The 27517-nt window shown below is 42.0% G+C and overlaps 1 protein-coding gene across 1 annotated transcript in view; it reads left to right on the forward strand.

Annotated features, from left to right (window-relative positions):
* CA8 (carbonic anhydrase 8 (inactive)) overlaps nucleotides 1–27051 on the forward strand; it is a 647887-nt gene extending 620836 nt beyond the window's left edge. Inside the window, exon 9 of the mRNA XM_085605561.1 lies at nucleotides 23990–27051. The gene's annotated coding sequence lies outside the window, so the exon portion shown is untranslated. The remainder of the gene's footprint in view (nucleotides 1–23989) is intronic.
* Nucleotides 27052–27517: the final 466 nt, after the last annotated feature.

Consider the following 27517-nt stretch of genomic DNA (forward strand, 5'->3'; position numbering starts at 1 on the left):
CAGGTCTATGTTTTGTATTAGGTAAAGAAGTCAACTGTCTCTGGGGTCACTGTTGACATGCCAGAGACCAACAGAAGTAACATGGTGGCTCCAAGTTGAGCATGACGGCCCCAGGCCTGCAGCAGGCACCTTTCTTGTGTTCAAAATAGTTTATTAAATGTTATAATGATAATAAACAACGACATTACAAAAAGGAGCTTTGTATAGAGTACCCTTAAAAAACGTGTCTATAAAAAACATCAGTTAAATATAAAGCGTTACAATGTAGTATGAATGTATTGATGATAACATAAAAAGGAAGGGGAAGAAACAAGCAGGTATTATCGTAAAAATATTTTCGAATAGAGCTACTATAGGTTAAACCTATGTAATATAAAATAAAGGGTAATATGTAGGAAGGAAATATAATTAAGAAGATAAATAATGATCATTTGGTTTCCAAAATAAAAGATAAGTATCACAATTATGAGTAATACCAGACAAAGATAAATTGGCACCTCTTCTAGTAAAAATAATCCATGACCACTAAACATGAACGGATAATAATGATACATCTTTCCAACAAGTTGTAATAGACTTTAGAGCAGCTGAAACCAAAAAAATTAAAAAGTTTACAATCTAAATCAGACAATTTTCCAGAAAGAGCAACAGATTTACACATCAGCAAGTTAAATGAAAGTCCATCCGAAATATGAAGTATTTTTGTATAACAACCCAAACTACTTTCCAAAATTTTAAGACAAACGTTCATTCAAAAAGCATATGTTTTAATGAGCCTGTGTGTGAGTTACAATGCCAACAAGTCAAATTCGGAAGAAGCTTAGCTTAAAATAACTTTAAGGGGGTCCATAAGCAATTAAACAGAATATAAGAATCTGTTTGATAAAGTGATACAGGTAACCATCATGAAATATTATTCAACCGTATTTTTTTCCATGTATCATATGAAAAAGATATGGAAAGTTCATCATTTCAAATGTTTTAATCGTATCTATATTGTTACCTTCAAATGCATTCATCTTCTTATACATTAATGAAACAGCATGAGACTAAGAGGAAACCGTTTGAATATAAATTGTTAAATATGATTTTATATTTGAAGGAATATCATTAGGAAAGGAATGTATTATAGAAATACATAAAAGTTCATATTTAAAAAAATCAGAAGAAGGGAAGTGGAATTTTGCCTGTAATACATCAAACGATATAAAGGTATTATCATGGTAAATATCTTTTAGGTAAAAAATACCTGCGTTAATCAAAGAATGCCAAATTGTAACAGGTCGAGAAAGTTTTAGTTTTGGATTGTGCCATAATGACATCTCTACAGTATTTGAAATAGTTGATTGAAAAAGTGAATCAAAATCATTTAATATTAACATTGTGGATTTCAAAATAGTAGATTTATTAAATAACATTGTTAGACATGGTTAGCAAAGTCGACAGTGGATAGGGAGACACTAAATTCTTTTCTATAAGAAGCCATGTAGTAGTATTATTAGGGTGAGAGTGACTAAACCAAAGAGAGCTTTGCTTTAATATAAATGCTTTCTGATAGCTAAAAGAATGTGGCATACCAAATCCTCTACTACATTTTGTCATATTTAGTTTTTTATAGCCAATGCGAGGTGATTTATTATTCCAAAGAAACCTAGAAAGATGTTGATCAATAGTTTTATACAATTTCATATGAAATTGATACGGAATCATGGTTAGAAAATAAAACATTTTAGGGGCTACAGTCATTTTTATTGAATCCAGTTCCCCCAACCAGGAAAGGTGAAGTGGAGGCCATTTAGATAATTTATCATCAATATAGTTTATAATTGACTCACAATTTAATGTAATTGATTTTTTTTATAGCTAAAGAGAACAAAATGGCAAGGTATTTGAATTTATTTATTTCTTTGCCTGGCTATTTCTTTTATGAGTAACATATCTGGGGTACAATGAGGGTTTAAAGGGAAAAATTCAGTTTTATTAGTATTGAACGTATAACCAGAAATTAAGGAATATGATGAGATACTATCTAATAAAGGACAAAGTGAGGATTCAGAATTACTAATAAACAAAAGTACATCATCTGCATATGCTAATGTTTTAATGGTGACCTCTTTAATATTAATACCAGCGATAACATTACATTTTCTAATGGAAATAAGTAAAGATTCGATAAGAAGAATAAATATTAGCAGGGACAAGGGACAACCTTGTCTGATACTTCTAAAAAGAAAAAATATATTCGATATTTGACCATTAATAAATAAGCGAGTGGCAGGGCTGGAGAAGAGACCAGATATTATATGAATAAACAAATCACCAAAATTAAATGCAGCTAAAGTATGAAATAAAAATTGCCAATTAAATGTATCAAAAGCTTTTTCAGCATCCAATGCAAGTACTCCAGATGGTAAGGAGAGAGCAGATCCTTGTTCAATAGCATGCAACAAAACTCTTGTGTTATTAACAGAATATCTATTTTCCATGAAACCAGATTGGTCAGGATGGATAAGGGAATCCAATACGAAGGTCAGTCTAGTTGCCAGAATTTTAGCATATAGTTTACAATCTTGATTTATTAAGGAAATACGGCGGTAATTTAATACAAGTGTCGGATCATTGTTAGGCTTTGGTATAACTAAAATCAAAGCTTCAGTAAAAGAACCTAAAGTTGAACCTGAAGCACTAACAAAGGTAAAAAGTTTAAATAAATGAAGAATAAGTTGCAAATCAAATTCTTTATACAATTCTGCTGGAATTCCATCTGGACCTGGGGATTTATTTTGTTTAAGAGATTAAATAGCCAATTGTATTTCTTCTTTAGTAATAGGCAAATCTATTTTATCTTTGGTTAACTGTGGAACTTTAAGTAATCCACAGGTAAATAAAAAACAATCAATCAGGGAAGGATCATCAAATTGAGGTTTATTATATAGATTAGAGTAGTAATTTAAAAATTCATTTATAATATCTTTTTCCATTGGGACTATGAATTGAATTTATTTGAGTTTTTTCTTTTTTCAATACGTAAATAGTTGGCAAAGAGTCGACCAGATCTGTTAGCATTAAAACAAAATGTGGCTTTTGAGTTAGAAAGTTGTATACCAGCTCTTTTAATTAAAATTGAATTAATTTCATAACGCAATTTATGTAATTTATTTTTTAAATTGGGGATCATTAAAAGTAATAAAAAGTCTCTCGAATTTTGAAATTTGTTTGTCCAAATCTTTAATTTTGGAATTGAAAGTTTTGTTATCATGCGCCATAAGAGAAATGGAAGTCCGTCTAATATAAGCTTAAAAAGCATCCCATCGATTCACCATAGACATAGGGCCTTCGGGGTTAAGCTGAAAGTGATCTTATAGTGTCTTTAACATTTTTGGTTTATTATGTTCATTCATAATAATGCTAGTGTTTATGCGCCATCTGAATTGAGCTGTAAAATTTGAGCTAAGTTCCAATACCATGGAGATCAAAGCATAATCAGAAATATCAATATTACAGATATTAGGGGTAACAAATGAATTAATTAACTGTCGAGAAACTAATAGATAGTCTAATCTTGAATAAAAATTATGAGGTTTTGAGAAAAAAGTGAAAAACTTTTCACTAGGATAATGTAATCGCCAAATATCCACCAATTTAGGGGCATATTCTCAAGAACGTGTGATAACCATCGCAAAAGTTACTTAACGCAACCTTCAACATCACAGTCTATCGCGGTAAACTTACACCATGTTAACCAAGTATTCACAACACGGCGGTACCATGAGATAGTCACCAGATAACGCATCAAATGACTTCGTTAAAATCAATGACCCGCCGCAAAAATGCGAAATACAAATGCAAAAAAAGCTGCGATGAGGCCAAGTGCGATATAAAAAGCTATGAAAACCAGCCACAGGCCTGCAAATCCCACACGTCTGGTGGGAAAATGCACTATAAAAGCAGAACAAGAAAAACACACCAGAAACAATCCAAAGTGCGTAGCAACATGGATGCACCCCGACCAAGCGCAGAGGTCAACGCGAACCCCACAAGCCGACCCTGGAGGCACCCTAGGTTTACGGACCAGTATTCCCCGGGGCTTATCTGTTGCCCCCGCCCCAGCTGGTCTTATCCCGGTACAGCCTGGACCTACTAAATGCAGGTTCGACGTATGGGACACAAATAATACGTGCTTCCCTAATTTTTGAGATGGGATTATAGGATTTTCCTGTTCCCGAATTCCGATTTTTCCTTTACTTCACTAAGGTCCTGACGAAGCGCTTAGGATCCACTAGGGACCACGGGCAGCGCAAAACATGTTGACCACCCTCTTCACATCCTCACTCTCACTCTAAGCCTTACACACGGGTTGAGAGCAGTGGGATTACCTAATTTTTTCCCCCTACTCTTTACAGTGCTCTTGAGGCACTATTCCCCGATAGATTTTACCCAGACCCGACGGACTCACTAATAAACCTTTTTGGGGTACCTGAGGGTTTTTTTAGCCTCACCACGCCACTTACTATCCCCACACACCCGCATGCACAACTACGGCTACTCCAATAAAAGATCTCCGACAGAGAGCCCTCTTGCAGGGCCCGTGAGGGACTGCAGCGCCACCCCCACGAGGAGCTTTGCCCTATGATGATGCTTTGCACCCGCAAGGGTGTGTGAGGGCACTTCGAACACCGTCCAGGAGTATCTGGCCTACATCACATCCACACTCACGAACCTTCTTCTCTTTTCCCAGTTGCTCTATCTCTCCCCTCTCAGGCAGTAGACCATACTGGCACTGTCTTTCTTAGGAGCTGTTACCCCAGTGTTTGTGTAGTTACCCTAGGAGCATCGGTACAGGACCTACTCTTCAATTCTCGCTCCTTGTTCCCCCCTTAGTGTGTTTACAAACCCCACAAGCCCCACAGACCACCAGCAAGGTACAACGGGGTCGGGGAAGGCCAGGGAGAAGAGGGAGAGGAAGACGGGTTGCAGTCCTCAGGAAAACAAGACCAGCGTCACTGAGGTGACAGAACACTACCATCAATTGACCCACAATCAGACTACCTGGAATGCAGCAGGAGTGTCGAGGAGGCCCATGGATGAGGCCAAGAGGAGCTAGCATGACGTGAAAATCCAAACCAGGCACCAAGATGCCACCAACAGGAGGGCAGCGACAGGAGGTGGGAGTCCTGCCCCACAGGAGGAGCAGGAGGAAATGGAGGCCAGTTATCAGTGTGGTGACAGTGCAAGGAGGTGGGAATACGGACACAGCCGAGAGGACCTGACAACAACAACAAGGTGAGTAACGACCAGGGACTGGGGTGACAGGGGAGATGGGCACAATGGCACACATGCATGACAATGTGTAGCACACTGCACAACCACAATGACCCTGGATCATGTCCTTGAACCCTGTGGCACACCGCAGCACACACACACACAGCAATCACAGCACATCCCATGACAATGTGGCACCAAGTGCAACACAGGCACTGCAAAACAGGGAACACAACTGGGCCCGCACATGTGCAGAAACAGGCCACTCACATTGCACAGAGCAGGAAACTGTGAGATGCATATGTATGGGTACAACCTCACATCCGTCACATAGTCCAAATGTTCACTCTCCCCCCACAAATTGCCATCCCCGCCCAAACAGTCACAATGTACATTTTCACACAGTCTGCATGTCAACCAGAACAATGCGCCAACATACATGTCACCATGCATCTCCCCTTCACATGGCAGCGGGACAAAAAATACCTCCAGCAGGTCAGACCAGGCAACCCAGAAGTGATGCCACCAGAAGACAACCACACCTTTGACACCGACGCCCTACAACAGCTTATGGACATCAAAGGCAACCCACTACCAGGAGCAGGGCAGCCAAGCTACATAGAGAAGACCTCAGCCCCTGCACAGACCACACAGCAGGAAACACCCACCACCATGGCTGGCTCCCAACACTTCACCTAGGCACACATTGCATTCCAATGCAGGTGTCAGAATGCCGAAAGAAGGTGGCCAAACAGGTGCGGTTGGGCTCAGAGCTCATGGAAGCCAAAGTAGATCACATACGTGGGTGTTAAAGTCCCATCAGGGACCACCCACACACCACAAAGGAGAACCACACTGCGACAGAGACAGATGCACTTTCCCAGCACAGAACCACACCCAGGAGCACGCACATATCAGTCACACACCCACGTTGGCAATGCGTACGACGGCCCAGTACACCCCTCTTATCGTATCGAGTGGCTGGGGACAAAGCTACATGTCCACGCTCTGACTTGCTGCCTGCGGTGACATGTCTGCTTCTGCTGTACACAGCACAATGCAATGTCATAGGGCCCTCATGCATACAACAAGATGACAGGTACATACGCATATATCATGTAGAACTGGCTACAGGCACGTGTGCCCGGTCCCTTTATTGGAAGGGCCACATGTACAGTGACGCCTGTGCTGGATGTGTGTGGTGTGAGTATAAGCCAGCCCGCAAGGAGTGCTTGGTTCTGGCAACAACTTGAACAGTGGACACCAGTGCAATGGAAACAGAAAACACCTGCATAATAAGAGTCAAGTGCTGAGCAACATGGAGGGAGCAGGAGCAAGGACAGAGGCCACCCAACATGCAAACAGAAGTGTCCGTGAGTTGCAGTGCACTGAGGTTGGGGCAACAGTGATGAGTGCGCTCATGTGAAGAAATTGCTAGAAGTGTGTCCCTTCGGGTTGTTCCTGTTGCAGCTGCAGGGGGGGGTGTCACACCTAAATCATCTTCCTCATCGTCGTCCCTGGTCTCCCACACTGCCTGAGGTGACATTGTTGCATGAGCTCGCCAAAACACATAACCAAAACAGTAATGGAAGATGATTCGTGGTGCACTGAGTGCTGAGCAGGGGAACAGGCAGGAGATGGCATCCACAACATGTGCGAGCAACTCCGTCAGTCTGCCAGTACAACCGTTTCGGCACTGGCAGTTGATTTGACGTGTGGGCCCTGGTGTGCCACAGTTGAGACCGGAGGCCAGAGGCAGCAGACAGCGCAGGGCCACAGATACATGGCGTTGATGACCCCAAGGCCATCGCCTCAGAGGCCAGCCAATATCTCAGAAGAAGGGGTCCCGGACCTGACCAGCACAGAGTTAGTGGCCCCGGATGCACAGCGGCCGGCACAGACACTCCGCCATGGGACGTATCTTGCGGTGCAGTCAGATGGGCCACGCAAGCTGAGTGGGTCCTCATCAATGTCCGAGGTGTGTGTGGCGGAGGGTTGCTGGGGACAGTTGAAGGTGTCCTCCAGGGCATGATGCAGAGGTTTGATGTTATCCGGAAGTAGCAAATGGGGAGTGGAAAGTGACAGCCTTGTTGCCAACACCACTTAGGCATCAGCCACATGAGGATGAAAACTAGCCCCTAGTCCATAGACTCAGACGCCACCAAAGTTCAACCAGAGAATGTTCATGAATGTCGGGGAACAGACTTAGTGGCACCGGTGCTGGGAGGGGATGCAGTCTGCGATGATGCCGGTACACTGATATGAACTCCGCCATTGCTAAATCAAGACTCTGTGTCCTACTGGACCGCAGTGTAGGCTGGAGGCAGCGGTCAGCAGTGGCCCACAGCAACGTGTCGTTGGCTCGCGATGCACAGAGTTTGTGACATCAAGGCAGTTGTTAGTAGTCTTTGATCACCTCCCTAACGATAATCCTATTACCTCTGGACTTCAACGCATAATCCTCTTACGCCACTCCTTGCGGGCAATGATATGTATTCTGCCTTTGAATAATCGATGTTTAGTTCCAATTCTGTGACCTACTCGTGCGCAGCATAGGCCGAGGGCAGAAGTCCGCGTGGGCCCACAGACACGTGTGATTGTACTGCTATGCACAGACTTGGTGGCACCACATCGAAAGGAGTATATTGACATAACCTCTTCCTTAAATAGTGTTCACTGCCATGGTGTAATCGAGACTCAGTTCCAAATGTGTGACCTACTTGTTCGTAGTGTAGGACGAAGGCAGTAGTCAGCAGGGGACAACAGGCATGTGGTGTAGGAATGTCATGCACAGAGTTGGTGGCACCACATCGAAGGGAGTACACTGACATAAGATCTGCAATGAACACATTTACTCTGCCAATGTGTAATCAAGACTCAGTTCCAAATGTGTGACCTACTTGACCATACTGTAGGCTGGGTGCAGCAGTAGAGTACGTCAATGAGAAAGGAGTAAAGCGAGCCTGTGTTGTGGAGGCCGTGATTTTCTGACTGGCTGCCAGGGTCGCAGGCCTCTGGCTTGAAGCTTGCACCAGCATGTGGTAGGCCCTCCTTGCAACACGCCAGTGTTGGCAGGTGATCAGTGTGGCCTGGCTGCCCAGGGATGGGCCTGACGGGTTCGGGGTACAGCAGGTCCACAGGATCGCAGGCAACTCCGCTCAGGAGGACGGCGTCAGCCTCGTGGCGGAGTGAGAGCACCGCCCTGGCAGAGACGTTGGGCATTCCGGAAGGGGACCACGCCCAGGGCTATGTGATTTTTATTCACACCCCTACTCTGGTCTGGCATACGCCGGGCCATCCCACTCTGCTCACGCATACGGGGGCGATGTAACAAGCTACATTTCTGGGATCTTCCCCACTGGCCGGGGTGACATGGTTGCGTCCACTGTCCTCTGCACTCCATAAACCAGCAGTGTATGTTGCCATGGATATGGGTGTGTTCTGCATACTGTGGTCTGCCCAGCACATCGCCGCCACTCTTGGCATTGTGTACTTTCCCGATCATGGTTCTCCTGCCTCCTTCGCACATGCCTGGTTCCCACCTCTCCCCACATTCCGCTATTGTGTGGTTGGGGTGCCATTCCATTGATGTTCACGGCTTGCCCAGGTTAACATTGTAAGTTGTTCTGTCATGTCTGGTGGGTGGGCATGTTGTTTTGCATGTTGTATGTAATTTTGTGATGTGTGTATTGCGAGAGTTGTGAGTGGCATGGTTGTGGAGTTGAGGTGTGTGGGGTATTCATTTGGAACTTGCCAAGGGGCTGTGCATTTCCCTTGGTGCCATCCTGGTAGTGCTGGTTGATGATGGACTGTCGGAGGATGAAGGAATCATGCACACTGGCAGGGTAGTTGGCGATGACATTGGTAAAAAGTCCCTGGTGGTCCACGATTGCCTGCAAATTGATGGGATGCGTGTGCCTTCTGTTGCGGTGATTGTGTGCTTTGTCACCAGGGGGCACAAGTAGGACATGTGTGCTGTGGATTGCCCCCGACACGTGCGTGCATCCAGCTATGGCGGACGGTCCTTGCTTGGTCTACAGCAGGTCCTGCGCATTGTGGTGGACCTATAAATACTGGGGTAACAGGCTGATGATGGCATTCAGGACAGGTGTGACGGACTTGGATGCGGCCGGCTGTGAGACTCCTCCAATTCTGGCGGGTGTTGGTTGGGGGTACCTGAGGCCAACAGGTGCATCACAGCCAGCAGCTTTGTGTGGGGTGGGATGTTGGTTGTCCGCTCTGTTGGTGCTGTCGGCCTGTTGGGCGATGATGGTCAGGATGTGGAGGAGGGTTATCCTTTTGAACCTGTAGTGGGCAATGGCAGCCTCTGGTGTTGAGTCTGTGAGGCTGGTGCATTTTCTGTGGGTCTGCAGTCTTTGTCCGTGCTGCCTCTGTGGTGGTCCGAGGGGAGGGTGGGGTCCTGGGTGTGATGGTGGTGGGTGTTGGTGCCCTATTGGGGCTCCGGGCTGCATGTTGACTTTGGGCTGTGCTCCCTTGCCGGTTGTCGTCTGACTTTACACCAGGTCAGAGCAGGTGCTAGTTTCCTGGTGCTAACACACCTTATCACCTGTTCTGTGATCTTATCACCGATGTGACTGGTCGTTGAGAATGTTGTAGAGTGGTGTTGTCGCGTCTTTTTGCTCGGGAACGCCTACCCTGCATCTCATTAGCGATATTTGCGGGGGTCATCCTTGGTGATATTTTTTGCGGCTGCTATCGCCATAAAACTGGGGATATGGGCTGTTTGCACCAGCTTGTGAATGGGGTAGTAAGTTTAACGCAAATTTGGCTGAATTAAGGTGCCGATAACTTGGCGATACCCCCTTGAGAATATGGCCCTTAGTTGTTTTAAAACTAGATTTTAGAGTAAAAAATGCTCTAGGTGGGCGAAATTAAGTGTGAGATGATCTATCTAATAAAGGGTCATTTACAAAGTTGAAATCTCCTCCAACTATAAATTGGTCATTACCCAACTTGAGAACTTCAGTAGTTAGAAGAGACCAAAAATTAGGGTCATCAACTGTTGGTCCATATACATTAATTAAAAACATAACTGTATCTTGAATTTTAACGTTCTCTATAATATATCTACCTTCTGTGTCTGAAGATTTACTTAATATTTGACAATGCAATCTTTCTGCAAAATGGCTAGCACACCATTTTTTTTTACCCATAGCGGGAGAAGAAATAATAGAATCAATCCACTTTTTCTTCATATTAGCCAAACCTTTATCTTCAATATGTGTCTCTTGAATGATGCAAATATCTGCTTTATGACTACCTAAATAATCTAAAAATTTTATACGCTTGCGGGATGCCTTAGACCCTTAACATTCGCTGAAACAATTTTAAAGCTTAAATCTGAGACATCGTAACTGTGGAAACTCTTTGCATGTCTTAACAGTTTCTTTAGAAAAATCCTGGTGAATAAAATGTTTATTGCCGTTTATCATTAATGAAGGAATCTCTTGTGCAACTTTTTGTATGAAGACTAAATGATGGTGACGTAAAACTTTAAAAATCATTTGTCATGGTTTAGTATTATGTGGATTACGATGAGAAGGAATCCTGTGAGCTTTATCAATTTCAAATTTCTCAGGAGATTTTATACCCAAAAGACCAGGTATTAGGTTATCCAAATATATCCTGCAGTCATTACCTTCAACATCTTCAGGCAAATTAAAAATACGCAGGTTATATTGGTGCATATGTATCAAAGGATACATTTGCAATTTTCAAATAGCGATTTTTAGAGAATCGCTATTTGAGAATCGCAAAACGCTATGTATGTAGGATTTGCAAATCATTTTGCGAATCCTACATATTCCTTAATTGCGAATTGCAAATTGCGATTCGCAATTAAGGAATACCTCCCCATTCATTCCTATGGGCCTAGAGGTCCATAGGAATGAATGGGAAGACATTATCAATTTGCGATTCTCAATTAGAGAATCGCAAATTGAGAATGCAATTTCAAGGGTGCCAGTGTGTCAAAAGGACACCCTGTTGCACCCATGAAATGTGCATGTATACACATGTAGAACACATACATGCCCTAGGGCATGTATGTGCCCCACATGGCACTTTGAAAAATGCAAAAAAAAGTACATTTTTCAAAGAAATCGCAAATTACCACCAACTTGAAGTTGGTGGAAATTTGCGATTTCTTAAGGAGAAATTGCATAACTTGGGTGCATTTTACATCGCATTTAAGGAATCTCAATTTGCGATTCCTTAAATGCTTTCACTTGCGATTCCCTATTTTGCGAGGGCCTTTTGGGATGATATATCCCAAAAGGCCTTTTGCCGTTCGCAAACAGGCCGATTCTGAGAATCGGCCCGTTTGTGAACGGGAAATGGGCTTCATACATATGCCCCATTGTCTGTTACAATTTTCCAAATCAAGAAGAAGGTTAGACATAGGAGATCTCTTAGCCACAAGGGGTGAGAAAGAATCAATCTTGACTTTATTGTCTTTAATTTTAATTGCATTGTCAGATACTTTTATTGACATACTAGTTATATCTTTTCATAAGTTCTTAATTTCTGACGCAATAGTATCAGTGGTAGAGCGAATTGCCTGAATCTCATCAAATAGTAAAGACAAAGAAGGTTCAGTAGATTCCACCACTTTAGATTTAACAGGAGGAGGAGAAATATTTTGTTTCCTTTTATTATGTTGAGCCTGCATATTTTTGGCCTCCATGTTTCTTAAAATAGATTACAGCTGCAAAAAAAAAGAAACAAATATGCAGGAGAGAATTAATAATAAAGAAAATCCTTCATTAAGAGAGGTGCAGCAGCTAAAACTGGATGTGAGAGTGACTAGGCTGAAGCCTCACCCTTTCCAGAGTATTACTCCGCCCCCCTGACTGGAATGCTGGGCTGTACCTGACTGAAGAGGTCGAGGTGGAACCAGGAAGCAAGAAACACTGCTCCTAATGACCTGCAGGACCAGACAAATTCCTTATCGATAGGCAAAATGCTTCAGATGCTGCTGGTAACAATATTTTATAAAAAGAACTGGCTTTTAAATATAGAAAACCGTCGTAGAAGGGCCGACGTGGTGAGAGCTCACTGGGGGGCTGGCACATCTCTTGCAGCAGGCACCTTTCTGCCTGCTTCTGTTGATCCTCACCATGAAAAAGAGGCAACTGACTATATCTAAGCTGCTGCAGAGGACAGGCCAGTGATCAGCTTCAACATGGAGCCTGGGTATCTGCAGTTTTTTTGGAGGTGTACCTCTGCATATGCATCTACTGCTTTCCACAGCCACCCAGCCTCATTCATCCTTCCTGATACCACATACAGAGCACATATTGTTGAACTGCTGAGTCTTGTGCTGGCAGTTACATGGCTCTAGTCTCATAAACGGGTGTTATATTGTGGTGTACATTTTTATAGCACTTCAATACCTTGACAAGGACACACAAGGTTCCAAATTGCTTTGTTTTTTCACGACCAGTTTAGAGTGTGTTGCTGGTTTTTATTGAATGTATTTTGTCATATTTTGCAAGGTGTTGGATGAGGTGTGCGAAGTCAAAGAAGTGTTACTAACAAGATGGTGTAAACTTTGTTGCATATGATATGTATGAGGTATTGCGCAGAAAGAAGAAATACAGCCATATACACTTACCATTTAGGAGTGGTCAATATTCTAAAGTTAAGACAGTCATAAAGTGCTTGGCATGTGGACAGATGGAGCCCACCCCACCAGGCACTACGTTGTAGGGACTATAGCCAGAAGCAACAGCAACTCAACACCTGGAGGCACTGATAAACAACCAGTATATATAATGTACATGAGTCACCCAGAAGCGACAAATAACAAAGACCCTGGTGGCACTGCTATACAATGAAGGTATAAGCACTATGCTGTGCTCACCCAAAAGTGAACTGCATCCCATATCCTGGAGGTAGAGTCAAGCTACCAACGTGTATACTCCAAACTGTCCACCTGAAAGCAACAGTGGAGCATCTCTCAGAGCCACTGTTAATTAACAGAATAAGTGACGTAGGGTCTACTTTTGGCCAGTTGCACCTTATGAGCCAAGTCTGAAGTGGAAGAAAAAAATTGGCAACTTGGCTAAAATTGGCTTTGAGTATGAATTAACTCCCCAGGTCCCTCTCCAGCTCTCAAACGAGGACAATCCAGTTGGGCAAGCGCTAGTCAGGTCATGGCTCACACCTCGGCACATGAAAGGGTAAGGTAGGAAGCATTTGAAAGACAGCTGCCTTGAATGAGCAAGACTAAATTGGTCAACCCCATATTATGATTCTGTGTTCACCCCTTGGTGCTGGGTATTTGTATTGTAAAAATGTTTGAGCTCATTCTAATTGAACTCTGTTCTACAGTAGTTTTTAGCACTATCCACTGGACCACTGTAGACTAAATATAATCTGACAAAATGTCATGTCTTAAAAAGTATTGCCTCATTGATGTTAATAATAAAGAATCTACAGGCAATGGGATGGTAGTTCTCTAAATTATATTTAGGACACAATATAAATGTCAGATCAGCACTTCATCTGTTCTACTCCATTAATTACATGCATTATGACTCCTTGTCTGGCCACTGAGAGCCAATTCTGCGCACACCGTTGCTTAACATAGATGGTGAGAGTGAGAAGTTGGGTTGTTTTTTGAGTGGGGTGTCAACTCTCCTCAACAACAGCAACAGTCCCTGTCAGGGTTAACCACTAAAGTCACAGAATTAACCTGCTACTTAACCCTCTGGTAACCTGGCACAAAAGCAGGCAGGCTTAATTAAGATGCAATGTGTAAAGTATTCATGCACCAGAAAAACACTAATACATTGCAAACACAACACAAGAAACATTCCACACCAATTTAGAAAATGCAGTACATTTTAATTAATTATTTGACACCAAAACCACAAAACCCCAAGCAGTAGAACTGGAGTTCTGAATTTGTAAAGTTTAAGGTAAACACTAGCGCCTAAAAGATCAAAGCGTCAACAGGAGACATCTAGTTGCGGAAGACCTGGGCAAAGTCGAAAAATAGGGCTGACCGCAATGGAGCTTGAGTCAGATTGGCCTGGCCAGAGTTTACCTTTGGACTTAGAATCCAATTTTATTTTATTGATTTAGATCTCTTGCAAGATCAACAATTAAGCTAAATACATAATTACATCACTTTTTATAAAATTCTGCTACAGCCATATTGTAAAAATCGCTTTTAAAACATGAGTAAATCAGATTTCATGAATTTGTACAATTTATAACAAATAGATTAATTCGGTGTGGGTTTCCAAAAAGCGATCAGGTAGGTACAGGAGGAGATATCTAAAAACAATGGGTTTTATAGGCTCTAATACCTTGTGTGGCTAAATCGCTCCAAGATACATATTTGCTACAGATGGGCATGGGGTTAGTCCTTTCTGGTTGTGATTTAAGTTAACTAAGGAGTGAGTTCCAGACCTCAAAATCCAAATGAATTGCCCTGGAACCAACAGAGTATTCAATCCCTCATTTAGGGAACTAAGGGCCGTATTACCAGTCTGGTGGTTCTCCAACCGCCAGACTCGCAGTGGTGGTCCACCGTCTGCCGTATTATGACTTCAAAAGGCATTGCGGATGTGGACTGTCGGCTGTGCCAGGGAACAGTTGTTACCTGGCAGTTACACAGGATCTCAACAATGCAATATGCTGAGCAGGGACTGGCGCAGTTCCACTCCTCATATTACAAATTCCTGGATCGCCAGGCTTTTCATGGCAGAGCCCCACCAGGAAAAGGCTGGCGGGGCAGGCATTTTGCTGTTCCCATTGCGGTGCCTGTTTTCAAGGAACGGCCATGGGAATAGCAACGAACCTCCGACTGTATTACGAGTTGTGCATTTCCAACACGTAATAAGGTCAGCGGTACTTGGGTGATTTTGCACGGGTTTGGTGCAGCGGAGGTGGCTCTGCTGCGCCAAACTTGTAATTAGACAATAAGTGTTTTCGCTTGTAAGAGTGGTCTTGTATTTTGAGTCTCTTGAGCATCATTCTTGGAAAATATTTCACCAGGTAGCTATACATTTGCTGTATGTATGGAATTTGTATTGTACCCTCAACTATTTATATTTTTGTACTTGAATCGTTAAGGTTCAGCAGGATGTATATCTATAAAACACCACTAGGATTCTAGCCACTGCTGCTCGCTCAATTAATGCTGTGCTAGGCCCTCATGCGAGAAATAAGAATGAATATTTACCTCCTTCTAACCCAACCCCCAAAGCAAGTTAACTTACATGCACAAACAGTGCACACTAATGCTGTAAATAAAGTCCACACGTCTTGGAAATGCAAAGAAAACAAATATTGACAAAGTCGACAGATCTGAACTTGGTCAGCTGGTGCAATGCTTAATTTTTATCGCATTATGTGACTGTGAAGTGCTTGAAATACATTTTTTTAAATTAAATGTGATTTATTTGTTGTTTTAAATAAAAAGTCGTTTAGAGGGCCCCAATTTCATTATTATAATTTGTGAAGGATACAAGAATAGATGACCACCTAACCAAGCAGTCAGATTGCCGGCAGCTACAATGTTACAAAGTCACTCAAACACTTTAATTCTAATTTGGGTATTATGTACAAAGAAAAATAATAGCTGGTATTTAAAGTTAATATTGAACAAATCAAAAAATACTTTGAACCAGATTTGTTACTGAAGAGAAAGGAATTATTTTAGGTGAATGCGAACAGTGCAGAAGACTTTGTACACTCACGCAAATTAAAAGGAGCCATTGGGTAAGATGAGCTGCCTCTCTGTCCCATGAAGTATGTTGTGTATAAAGTATGCAATTCATTTCTCTGGTATGCAGACAACTTTTCCTAACTCCAGGCAGGTGCTGTTTCCCTGCCACCATGTCCCAGGACAGAGGTAAGTTAGCAGGACACCGGAGGACATATTACACAAGTGCCCTCTTTGTATGCTCCTGGAGCACTTTGGAATTCCAGAAGGGCCGCAGATGCCTGGGCGGCCCTTTCTGTAATACAGATAGTGGTGGCGCACACATAGCATCTGCGCTATCATTAAAGGGCGGGACCTCATTTGCAAGGGTGTGTTGCCCTATGCAAATTAGGGAATCTCTTTGCCTTTTGGTCCAGCGCCTTATTATTGACATTGGCGCAGAGGCAAGCATGCCTTTAGAAGGAGCATTGAAAGTGAGCCACAAAAAGGTGGTGCTCCTTCACTGTGCCTTCTAAATGTAGTCCTCTAATGGGATGAAAAGGATTCCCATGTACCCCCCAAACATCCCCTTGTAGGCCGGTGCAGTCACTCACTGCACCCGCCCACAAGGGGATCTCTAATCCTTTTTTTCAGTTCAAAAGGATTTTATTGATAAAAATAAAACGTGTCACAACATGTTACAACATAATAAATATACATCATACAAAAGGAAATCCACAATGTTATTGACGAATCAGGTTCAGTAAGAAAATTGAGGGTAGTAAAGCATCAAAAGCAATAATACAAATACTTGAAAAACAATTGAAGGCGGAACGGTTGGGGTTATTTAGGGGGGTATCGGGACTTCTTGTTGGGACGGACGCAATTGAAAAGAGTGACTAGCACATGCATCTAAATAGGTGGTAATAGGAGACCATAAATCCAATCTTTTTGGCATCAAGTGGATAGGATATACAAAGGAAGTATCCAACCTGTGATTATAACAAACAGCATACCACCATGTCCTATAAGACATTTTTGAGAAATCTTTCCAATTAGCTGTGATTTGTTGTAACGCAACTGCTAATAGTAAACCGATAATTTTAACATTGACCGCAACATTCTCCCAGCAAGAGGACAGGCTTCCTAGGAAAACATGTGTATAGGCGAAAGGAAATGTAGTGCCGAAAATCAAATTGATTTGAGACCAGACCCGCTTCCAAAAGGCAAACACAGTAGAACAAGAAAATAACATGTGAAATAAATCAGCCTTTGGTGAGGAACAAGTCCAACAAGTATCAGGTACATTAGTGTAATTTTTGCTGAGGGCACTCGGCGAAAACAAAAGTCTGTTAAACACAAAAAACAATGTTTGCGTTGTGTTTGCAGCTCTAGAGGATTTGCGGATCCTAACCCATAGCTTATTCCATAAAGAGACTGGCCAAGATACTGCAAAGTCACGTTCCCAAGCTTCTTCAATTTTGGATTTCTGTCGAACTTTATCAATGTTGTGCAGAAATGTATATAGTGTGGAAGCCTTAGGTGTTGTTGTTAATAAGGAACGTAATTGTGAGGGAGGATCTGGACTAGCAGAGACGGCATGTGTTATTGAGAATCGCGTATGTGTGTCCAGCACAGTGTTTTTGAGTATGAAGTATTTATGGATGAATGAAGGAGGTAAATTAAAGGAGCGACTAAGTGAAGAAAAAGATAAGAAATCTGAATGTGAGAAGAGCTGATGAATCCAAACTAGACCTCTTTGATACCATGACTTCCAGTAAAAGGGTTTATTACGAATGAGCAGACTTTTATTGTGCCAAATTGTGGAGTTGAGAAAGGAGTCAAGAGTGTTATGAGGAAAAGGGAATAAAGGTGTTAAAAGTTTAGAAGTAAATTTAATGATGGGAGTAGCTAGGGCTTGCGGTTTACGTGAAAAGGAAAGGTATTCGCTGAAGGTACAGGGGGACAGAGAGAGACGCTCAATTGTGGTCCATAAAGGGCAGCCATCTTTAGAATCACGCAACCACAGCGAGGCCTGACGGAGAAGGAATGCTTTTTGATATGCTGGAAAATCAGGAAAGTTAACTCCACCCTCAGATTTGGGACGAGTCAACCTATGCAGAGACATTTGAGGTTTCTTATTATTCCAAAGGAAGGAAGAAAGAATAGAATTAATCTTCCTGAAGAATTTTTGTGGAATGGGAACTGGAATATTGGAGATAGTGTATATAATTATGGTTGATAGCATCATTTTTATGGTATCCAGACGACCCCACCATGATAAATAAAGAGGGTGCCATTTGGTAGTTATATCCGAAATCTTCTGCGTACATTTATCCATACATAATGAAACTGTATCTGAAATTGAAGATGTGACATGTAAACCCAAATATTTATTATGATTGGGACTCCAAGTAAATTTAGAGGCAGCAAAATCAGGTTTAAACGTGTACTTTGTCAAAGGTAGAATCTCACATTTATCATTATTCAATTTGTACCCCGAAATATCAGAGTAAGCTTGTACTTCCGCTAAAAAAGCAGGGACTGAGTCAGTCGGATGAGACATGAAGAGCAGAATGTCATCCGCATATGCTGCAAGTTTAATATGAGAATGAGACGACTGGAATCCATGCACATTAGGATTTTGGCACAGTTTTGATAAGAATGGTTCCAAAGCCAAGTTAAAAAGAAAAGGGGAGAGGGGGCATCCTTGACGTACCCCTCTTCCTAGGTCAAAAAAAGAAGATATCAATCCGTTAGCACAGACCGCCGCTCTAGGTCTAGAATAGAGGAGAGATATCAAAGATATAAAATTAGGACCAAAGCCAAACCACTTAAGAGTATAAAAAAGGTACGCCCACTCAACCCTGTCGAATGCTTTTTGAGCATCCAACGCAATTGCTGCTAAGGAGTCTTTAAAGCGTGAGGATTTGGACAAAACGTCAGACAAGAGTCATGTGTTATCAGTTATGTAGCGACCCTTAACGAAACCGGACTGCTCTATCCCTAACAATTCTGGCAAAAAAGAATCCAGTCGTAGGGCTAGTGCCTTAGAAAAAATCTTGTAATCAATATTTACTAGAGATATGGGTCTATAATTCTTACAATGTTTAGAATCTTTACCTTCTTTAGGGATAAGGCAAATATGAGCATCAGAGAAAGAACCAGAGGAATGTCCTAATGTACTGAAAGAGTGTAATAAAGAATAAAGTTTCTGTTGTAGGAGTTTGGAAAAGTGTAGATAAAATTCAACTATGAAACCATCAGGTCCAGGTGCCTTATCACGCTTAAGGGAGTGAAGGGCGTTCGACAACTCTAGCTGCGTTAAATCAGATTCTAAAGAAGTCAAATTTGGAGTAATGTTTTGGGGCTTTTGAATAGTGAAGAAAAAATGTGATAAGGCCTGGTCAGTGGGTTGTGTTTCGGAAGCATACAATGCTTTGTAAAAAAGAGAAAATTCATGTAGAATGTCAGCCTCCTTGAACTTTAGATCTAAGTGTGCATCATAAATGGATTCAATGTTCAACTTATTATGCTTGACTTTCAAGTAATTGGCTAGAGTTCTCCCAGCTTTGTTTTTGCCACCATAAAATTTAGCGCTGGATTTTAATAGATACAATGAGGCATCCTCTGTGAACTTTTTATTATATTGGAATTTAGCTTGGACAAGAGCTTTTAAACTGTCATTTGTATGTGAAGTGTAATAGGAGTGCTCCAGTCTCTTAATATCTTGGAGAAGGTACAAAGTCTGTTTACGAGCGATTTTACGCTTTTTTGCAACAAAGGATATTATAAAGTCTCTAGCAGAGACTTTAAAGGCATCCCAAATCGTAGAAAAAGCCATGGAATCACTTTGATTTCTCATAAAAAATTCATCAAAGAAGGTGGTAAAAGAGGCCGTGAATTTTGGGTCTAGGAGAAGGGAGTTATTAAAACTCTACCTCCTGGGACCAGTAATTTTGGGTAAAATATCAATGCCAATGGAAACTGGGGAGGGTCTGAAATCAAAATGGGACCAATCTCTGCATGAGTAAGGGTTTGTGAAAGATTGTGGGAGAGAAAGATATAATCAATTCCTGATTGGGAGTGATGAGATGGGGAGTAAAAAGTAAAATCTTTGGTAGTTGGGTTACAGAGTCGCCAAGCATCAAAGAGCTTATGTTGGTTTATGGTGTGAACAAAAGATTTATGGAGCCTGTTAGGTATAAAGGAAAACTTAGAATTTCTGTCAATGAATGGGTCAAGTACCTGGTTACAGTCACCTGCTAAGATAAAATTATCATCCATGCAGAGAGATATGTGCTTGGCAAGTGTGGGCCAAAATGAGGGTTCTCCGCACGTGGGGGCATAGACATTCAAAATAGAGACTGGAACACCCCTGAAAGACAGCTTAATGCTTAACCATCTACCACTAGCATCCGACTCTTGAGACAATAGTGAAAGCGAAAGGGATTTGTGGCAAAGTATCGCTACACCATTATGTTTGCCGTCACCTGGAGAAAAGAAAACCTCACCCACCCAACCCCTCTTTAACTTTAATGATTCAACCTCAGAGAGATGTGTCTCTTGTAAAAATGCAACATCCACATTTAGTTTGGCTAGATAAGTCAAGACCCGTTGCCTCTTAATAGGAGAATTCAAACCCTGTACATTCCAAGTTATTAATTTTAATGACATAGATTAATAAAGACGAATAAGCCGAAAATCATAAGAGATGAACCCAATTCAAACAAAAAAAGATTTAAAAAACGAGAAGGAAAATGAAAAGACATGTAAGTCGCCATCAAAATAAATAAAAAGAATATATAAACTATGGAGCAGAAACCAGTAGAGACGTTGTAAAATAAGGAATGAACATGATATACCATCAACATAGAAGAAAGATGTTGTGACTGAAAAAGAAAAACATACAAACATTACCTAAAATGTACATGCAGAGACAAATGCAAGAAAAAAGTAGAAAGAAAGAAGATAAGAAAAAGTGTTGAAGACAGAGGAGGAGCAAATAAATACAATTTGTAGAACATTTGACATAGATAGAGGGAATGCAACACAAAGATCAAAAAACAAAACGAAAAACATACCTACGAAGGGGAAATGTGAGGGAGGGGAGCCAGGAAGAAACCACGTCAGGAGAAAAAGAGACCTGCAGAAGCAAAGAAAAACATTTTACAGAAATGAAGGGCAAGACAACTTATGTGCCCTGAATTCAAAACTAAGCGTTAGCTAGTGTGAACCAACAAACAACTTTGCCAGTGAAAACATCCTGTATATAATAAGCAGTAAAGAACAGGAAAAAATGTATGCAGAGACCTACAAAAAGGTGCAAAACACTAAACAGTATCTAAATACTAAGTTTTAAGTGATGAAGAAGAGGCAGTCGAGTCCATGCTGGTCGGCCCACAGGGATTGATGAAACTTATCGGGTCTTCATATGTAGTTGTCCTATTGTTGTAAGTGACCTTAAAGAGACAAGGATGAAAGAGTCCATAGCGAGCTCCCATTGATCGAAGATCAGATCTCATGTTTAGGAAAGCTTTGCGCCTATTTGCAGTAGCTTTAGCGTAATCTTGAGCTAAAAATATAGTAGAGCCGGACCATGTAATTTTTGGAATGGATTTGGCCACTGACAGAACCTTTAGCAAGTCTGTATACTCCAAAAAATATATGATTACACCTCTTGGCCTCTGTGATGGTGAAGAATTAGAGGCAACGCAACCCAATCTATGCGCACGTTGAATGTTGAGTGTAGTACCATCTGGTAAGTGGAGTAACTTAGGAAGGAAGGACTTAAAAAAGGTAGGAGCATCCGACCCTCCAAGTCCTTCCACCAGGCCATAAATGCGAAGGTTATTCCTCCTATTGCGATTTTCAAGATCCTCGACTTGGCGCTGAAGCAACGAAACTTGGGTGTGAAGTTGTGAGACGGTAGCACAGGATTCCTTGAGTGAGGTAACACTTTGCTCAACTACGGAGACTCTAGTGTCTAATTGGGACCAGTTCTCCGTAAGAACTTGAAGTTTAGCATTAGTGTCTTCCATAAACGGTCGAAGAGCTCTGATTTCCTCCAGCAAGAGTTCCAAAGAGACCGGTGAGGCAGATTTAGGAGGAGAAGGGGGATCCTTTTTCAGGCGCTTGGTAACAGATTTCCCGGGAGTTGCAGAAGTGGGATCCATGATAGGCTCCAGAGGTCGTGGCAAAGGCAATAAAGAATCCTCGAGATTGGAAAGTTCTGTGAAGAGTTTTGAGTTTTTAATAAAGGTTCGCCGCACTTTTGAAGACGTCTTGGTTCTGCCCATCAACCAAACCAAAAGGCGAATCAATAGTGGACTTATGTCAAAAAGAGTGCTCAAAACAGTTGTATTCTCCTTTGAACAACCAATGAAAAAGTAAATGGTACGTAAAACATATGGAGAATGACTGCCACTTGGGCCAGAGCATCAGCTAAAATCAGATTTGCAGGCAACAGAATGCGCAATGCCGTTTAGAAACATTCCTCACAGCCATTCACGTTAAAATGGCTGCCGGGGAGGTCCACTCATAGCTGGCGCGAATTTATTTGAGGAATGAGGCACAAAAGCTTAAAGACAGGTAGCAAAGGGTTAAATAAATGCTCCAGTACTCTGCCGAGTGAATAACTATGCAAGAGGCAGGCAAGGGCAGGCTGTATCTTCCCAAAGCTCCATTCGCAGGAAAAAGGAAGATGGTGGCCGCTACGGAGCTCTTCTGTGTGAAAACTCGTGAAGCATGAAAAATGCACGTTTCAACGCGCGTTCGCAGGAAACGAGACCCGCATTATAGGCAGCATACCTTCCGGTGGCAGTGTATGCAGGAAGCTTCAGCCATATGTAGCGAGTAGCGCGGTTTCACCGAGGCAAGCCCGGGAGCCTCACTCGGACGCCGCCATGCTCCGTGGGCGTCAAGCCACGCCCCCATCTCTAATCCTTTTTAAAAGTGCAGTTGGGTTACCGCCTGCACAGACAAACACTGAGCAGCTATTACAGAGCTGCTCTGTATTTCTTTGAATGTGCTGCCCTCAGGGCAGCTTGAGTTCGCAGCTGCCCCGATGGCAGCGCATTCTTCCCGATAGGGTGTGCTTTCCATGTTTGTACTCAGCGCACCTGCTTTAAGGTGCACCATGGCTCAAACATGGAAAGTGCGCCCTAGCTGTATTACGAGCCCAGGTGTTTGGCTTTCCTTAGTGTATCATGTGCAGCAGCACCAAGGTCCAGGGAAGAGAGGAAGCCACTACACACACATTATGGCTTTGTTTTATTGCCCACTAGGGGTTAGAGGGGCCCATTGAAAATTTGCTATGACACTGCAGGACACCTGCAAGAAAGCACTGCTCGAAATCTGGTTAGTGTATAAGGGGGCATCATGTCGGCTCTTATTTCACAAGGCAAAATTGCAGCCAGTATGTCTCATAGCACAAATAATTGGACTGAATAGGCAAAATGTATCATATTTCTCAAAAACAAAATGAGTATGTATATTTGATGTTTACCTGAAACTCTTATACGCCTTAATCACTGCACTGAGCTACAAAAGTGCACAGACAGAAGGAAACACTACAGAACAGTCCTCCAGTTGTGATGACGTTTGTTGTTTTAGGTTGAGGCAGGTTGTCGAAACGCTCATCATTCACAACAATTAGTGAAATCACAGAATATAATGAAAATACACTCTCATGCTATTGGCACGTTTGCTCTGATAAAAAAAAGTTCTGGAGTTTAACTTTTTAGTTTTGAAAAAGGCATTTTTATCACGTAACAGCTTATAAAAATAAGTGCTAAAAACCAGTGAAGCGCCGGTACATTCAGTTTTCCCAAAGTGCGTTTTAATTGCTTGCTGTAATATGTGTGTTTTTGCTAAATCCTGCTTTCAATGAAACATCAAATCGAGGGGGTAGGGTGGCTTTGCCTTCAGTGAAACTGCTCTGTAACATTCTTTTTCTCTATCTGTTCTCCTCGCTGGTTGAGCATAACTCAGATAATGAAACCCTTGTGCAGGAATGTTTGTAACATAATTGTTCCTTTCTCTTTTCAGAGTGAAGGAAGACAAAAGTCCCACAGTGCTGCTGGAAGAAAGATGAAAACGCTCGAGTCTTCTGTCGGAGCCCGAGCACAGAGCTGGCATTGTCCTCCTCAATCCTTCTCAGCCAGGATTGACAGCCCTGACAGTTGCCCTCTCCGCGGGGTCCAGAGAAATTCTGGGAACAACTTGCCTGTAAAAGAAGGAAGCATGTACAAACTTCCAATCACTGTTATTTTACATTTGTATGCGTGTGGTGTGGCGGCTGTACCAGGTACAGTTGTTTGAAACAGCACATCACATTGTTTTCTCGGAACTGTGAAACTATGTATGTGTATTTATATATTTGTCGGTCTGTTCTGCTAATAAATGTTTTAGTGTATTTTTTTGTGCGGTAAACGCAAGTATTTTTTAAACCAAGATCTGTTTCATGTGTACACCAACACAAGCAGGTTGCTCTTGCTCTAAGGGAGGTGGGTTTCAAGTCAGAGGATACACACAGAGACTGAGGACCCACTACTAAATAAACACATATTTACACATCGAGAGCAAAGCATAATAGTGCAGCCAATCTCCCATTACAGTCACAGTAGATATAAATGTGTTAACCTTGCTGATGTACACAGGAAAGTGTGTGTGTACCTAGTACTTCAGGTTAATAATGAATATTTGATTGAAAATGTTACCTAATCTTTTAATAAATTATTCTAATGGGAAAAGACATTTGATGCTGAAAAGATCAAGAGATGCTCATATTTGGCCCACAAATCGGGTGAAAAATGCAAACGTTTTAATATGAGTGCTAGATATACTTGTTCTGATATACTCCTCAGTCGTTGGATCACAGAAACTACAATAATGCCCGAAAATAATTCAGAGAAAGAAGATGAAAGTGCAGGAACAAGCTCTCTTAAGAGAAGTCGGGAGGGGGTCCTGTTGCTATTGATTTTTTGTTCACTCCAATGGAACGGGTAGTCAGAGGTATGTTTTTTACCTAGAGGTCGCTTGCTTTGATTCTTAAAGTGTCTCAAACGGCTCGTACTTTTAAAAAAAATCCTTATACATTACAAGCCTCCTGCTGTCAGAATATTTTTCTTTTTAGACAATACAAGCCTAGAGGTACGTCCATTTTAAGCAGATAATAAAAGAAAATCACACATTTGTAATGCTACAAAAGGGTGCTTTAGAGTACATTAATTTCTTTTTTGAAGGAATACCAGAAAAGTAAAAGTAAACAAGCGGGGCAAAGCCAACAAGACTTTCCTGAGAATGTGTTGCCTTTGTCAATTTTATTTCGTTTTTTTGTTTTTATTTGTTTTTGTATGTGCACAGAGGCGCAGTGGCTATCTTTCAATGGGTTTCATCATGTTAAAAAAAACTCTATGGAAAAGAAGCCAGTCGCTCAGTAAAGCATACTTACAGATAATTTTTCAAAAAAGAAATAACACTAGGTGGCGTATTACAGAAAATGCCCCGGCAGCATAATGGCCATGAGTGCCCCCAGGGCAGCATGAGTTCGGGGCTGCCCTGGGGGCAGCACATTCGCTATAGTATTACACACTTTCCCTGTTTACGAATGGCACACTTATTTAAAGGTGTGCAGTGGCCCAAACAGGAAAAAGTGTGCCATAAATATAATAGGGCACCATAATGGTACAGGTTTGGGCAAATAATGTGGAGAGCGGTGCTGAGAGGGTGGCGGTTTTAAAAAAAGGAAGAACCTGGTAGCAGTGTGCAGCTGCTTGGCCCTCACATAAAATAATGAAAACAAAAGGAAACAGAGATTGGGGCAGAAGGTAGGGGCATGAAGAGTTTGAAAGGTAATGCAGGAGGGTTTTGAAAATGAAGACAACTAGGGGCCTATTTATGACCGGGTTTGCGTCACTCTTGCACCACACAATGTGGTGCAAGAGCAAAGCAAATCTTATGTTAAATTTTTTAAACCATACAAAGCCACTTTGCATGGCTCTGAGCGGCTTCAAAAATTTGGAGTAACGCAATGCAGCACAAATAACAGTATTGCGTTACTCTGCCCTGGGTAGGCATTCTATTGTTGTTGCTTGGGTGTTCCCACGCACTCCCATGGATTTTGACGCATCCCCAGATTTACAAGAAATTGTAAACCTGGGGATGTGTCAAAATCTTACACCTTCCCAGGGGAGCCATAATGTTACTTCCTCTTTCATGTGTACTACATTTTGCAGCACAAATAGAAAGAGGAATGTTCCTCCCAGGACACCTTCCTGCACAAAAACAATCCTCCACGCAACAAAGGCATTCTTGCACCATGGTGCAAGGGTGCCTGATTTAGCGCTAGGCAGTCCATTGTGCACCAGCACATGGTAAAGAACAGTAATGTGCCGTATTCCATGTAATATGGTGCAGTCCTGCCCTTTCCCTGTAATGCAGTGCAGCGCAGCAAGGTGACTTGCTGTGTTGCACTGCATCACAAACTCCTAAATGAGCTCTAAGTCTTCAGCAACAGACATCTGAGGTTTTCTGTATCAACAGCTAATGAGCTGGATCACTCACATGCCAGAACAGAGATATACAACCCCATAACAATAGTACCTGCTTTGCCCTGTTTGTCTTCTAGGTATGGTGAGGGGTGACAGCAGCAATTCGACTTCTCTAAAGTGACCTCATGCCTAGCTCCTACCTCTATCCTTTTCTCAAAGTCCGGAAAGTCAGTTATGGGATGTTGCTGCCATAGTCCATAGATGAGGGCTTTTAAAGCTCTACCATCTGCCATCAAACTCAAAATGACAAATGTGACGTAATTTTTCTAAGAGCATGTGATTATCAATTGAATGAGAATGGAAGAATCATTATTCAAAGAATTATGATTGCAGGTAAGGTAATTAAGGATTAATTGTCTTAACCTCCTGGCATCCGTACCTCAAAGAGAATGATTTCTCGACTTGTCTGAATCACAAATCCTAATTGGTGTTTCAAGTTCATGTGTGAAAGTTTTTGTTTTGAGTTCTTAGTCTCTGTTCTAAAGCATACTTTGTTAAAATGCCATGTCTGTAATATTTATCCTAATCCCTGGAATTCAAAATTTCATTAGGACACGAGGGCTGGTTACTGGGTAATTTTTAGATATTGGCAGCATGTTATGCAGGTATGTAATATTGCAGGGGACTCTGATCAAAAGTGCTTCCATAAACAGTTTCACATATTTTGTGAAGATTCATTCTGTCCAAGAACTACTAGAAGAAAACTAGTTATCTAAAATTTCTCCCTGCCTTTTGAAACTATAAAGAGCCTTGTTGTTGCATTCAGTTCGGATCTCACCATCTGATCGTTTTGAGCGATAGAGGTATTTAAAGCGCTTAGGGGCTGATTCCAATGTTGTTTGGAAAGCATTCCTACCGAATCGGTTCCGGAATGCTTTCTGGGTGACTCGGATCGGGGGAGTACAGTCGAACGATTTGGATGTATCTGGATGCTTTCGGATATGATTCTGCCAGACTCCTATTGATTTCAATTGGAGCTTGTGTTCGGTACGAGAACACAGGCTCCCATTGAAGAAAGCGGTGG

This window comes from Triturus cristatus, chromosome 5_1, assembly GCF_964204655.1.
Source record: "Triturus cristatus chromosome 5_1, aTriCri1.1, whole genome shotgun sequence".
Classification (NCBI taxonomy): Eukaryota; Metazoa; Chordata; class Amphibia; order Caudata; family Salamandridae; genus Triturus; species Triturus cristatus.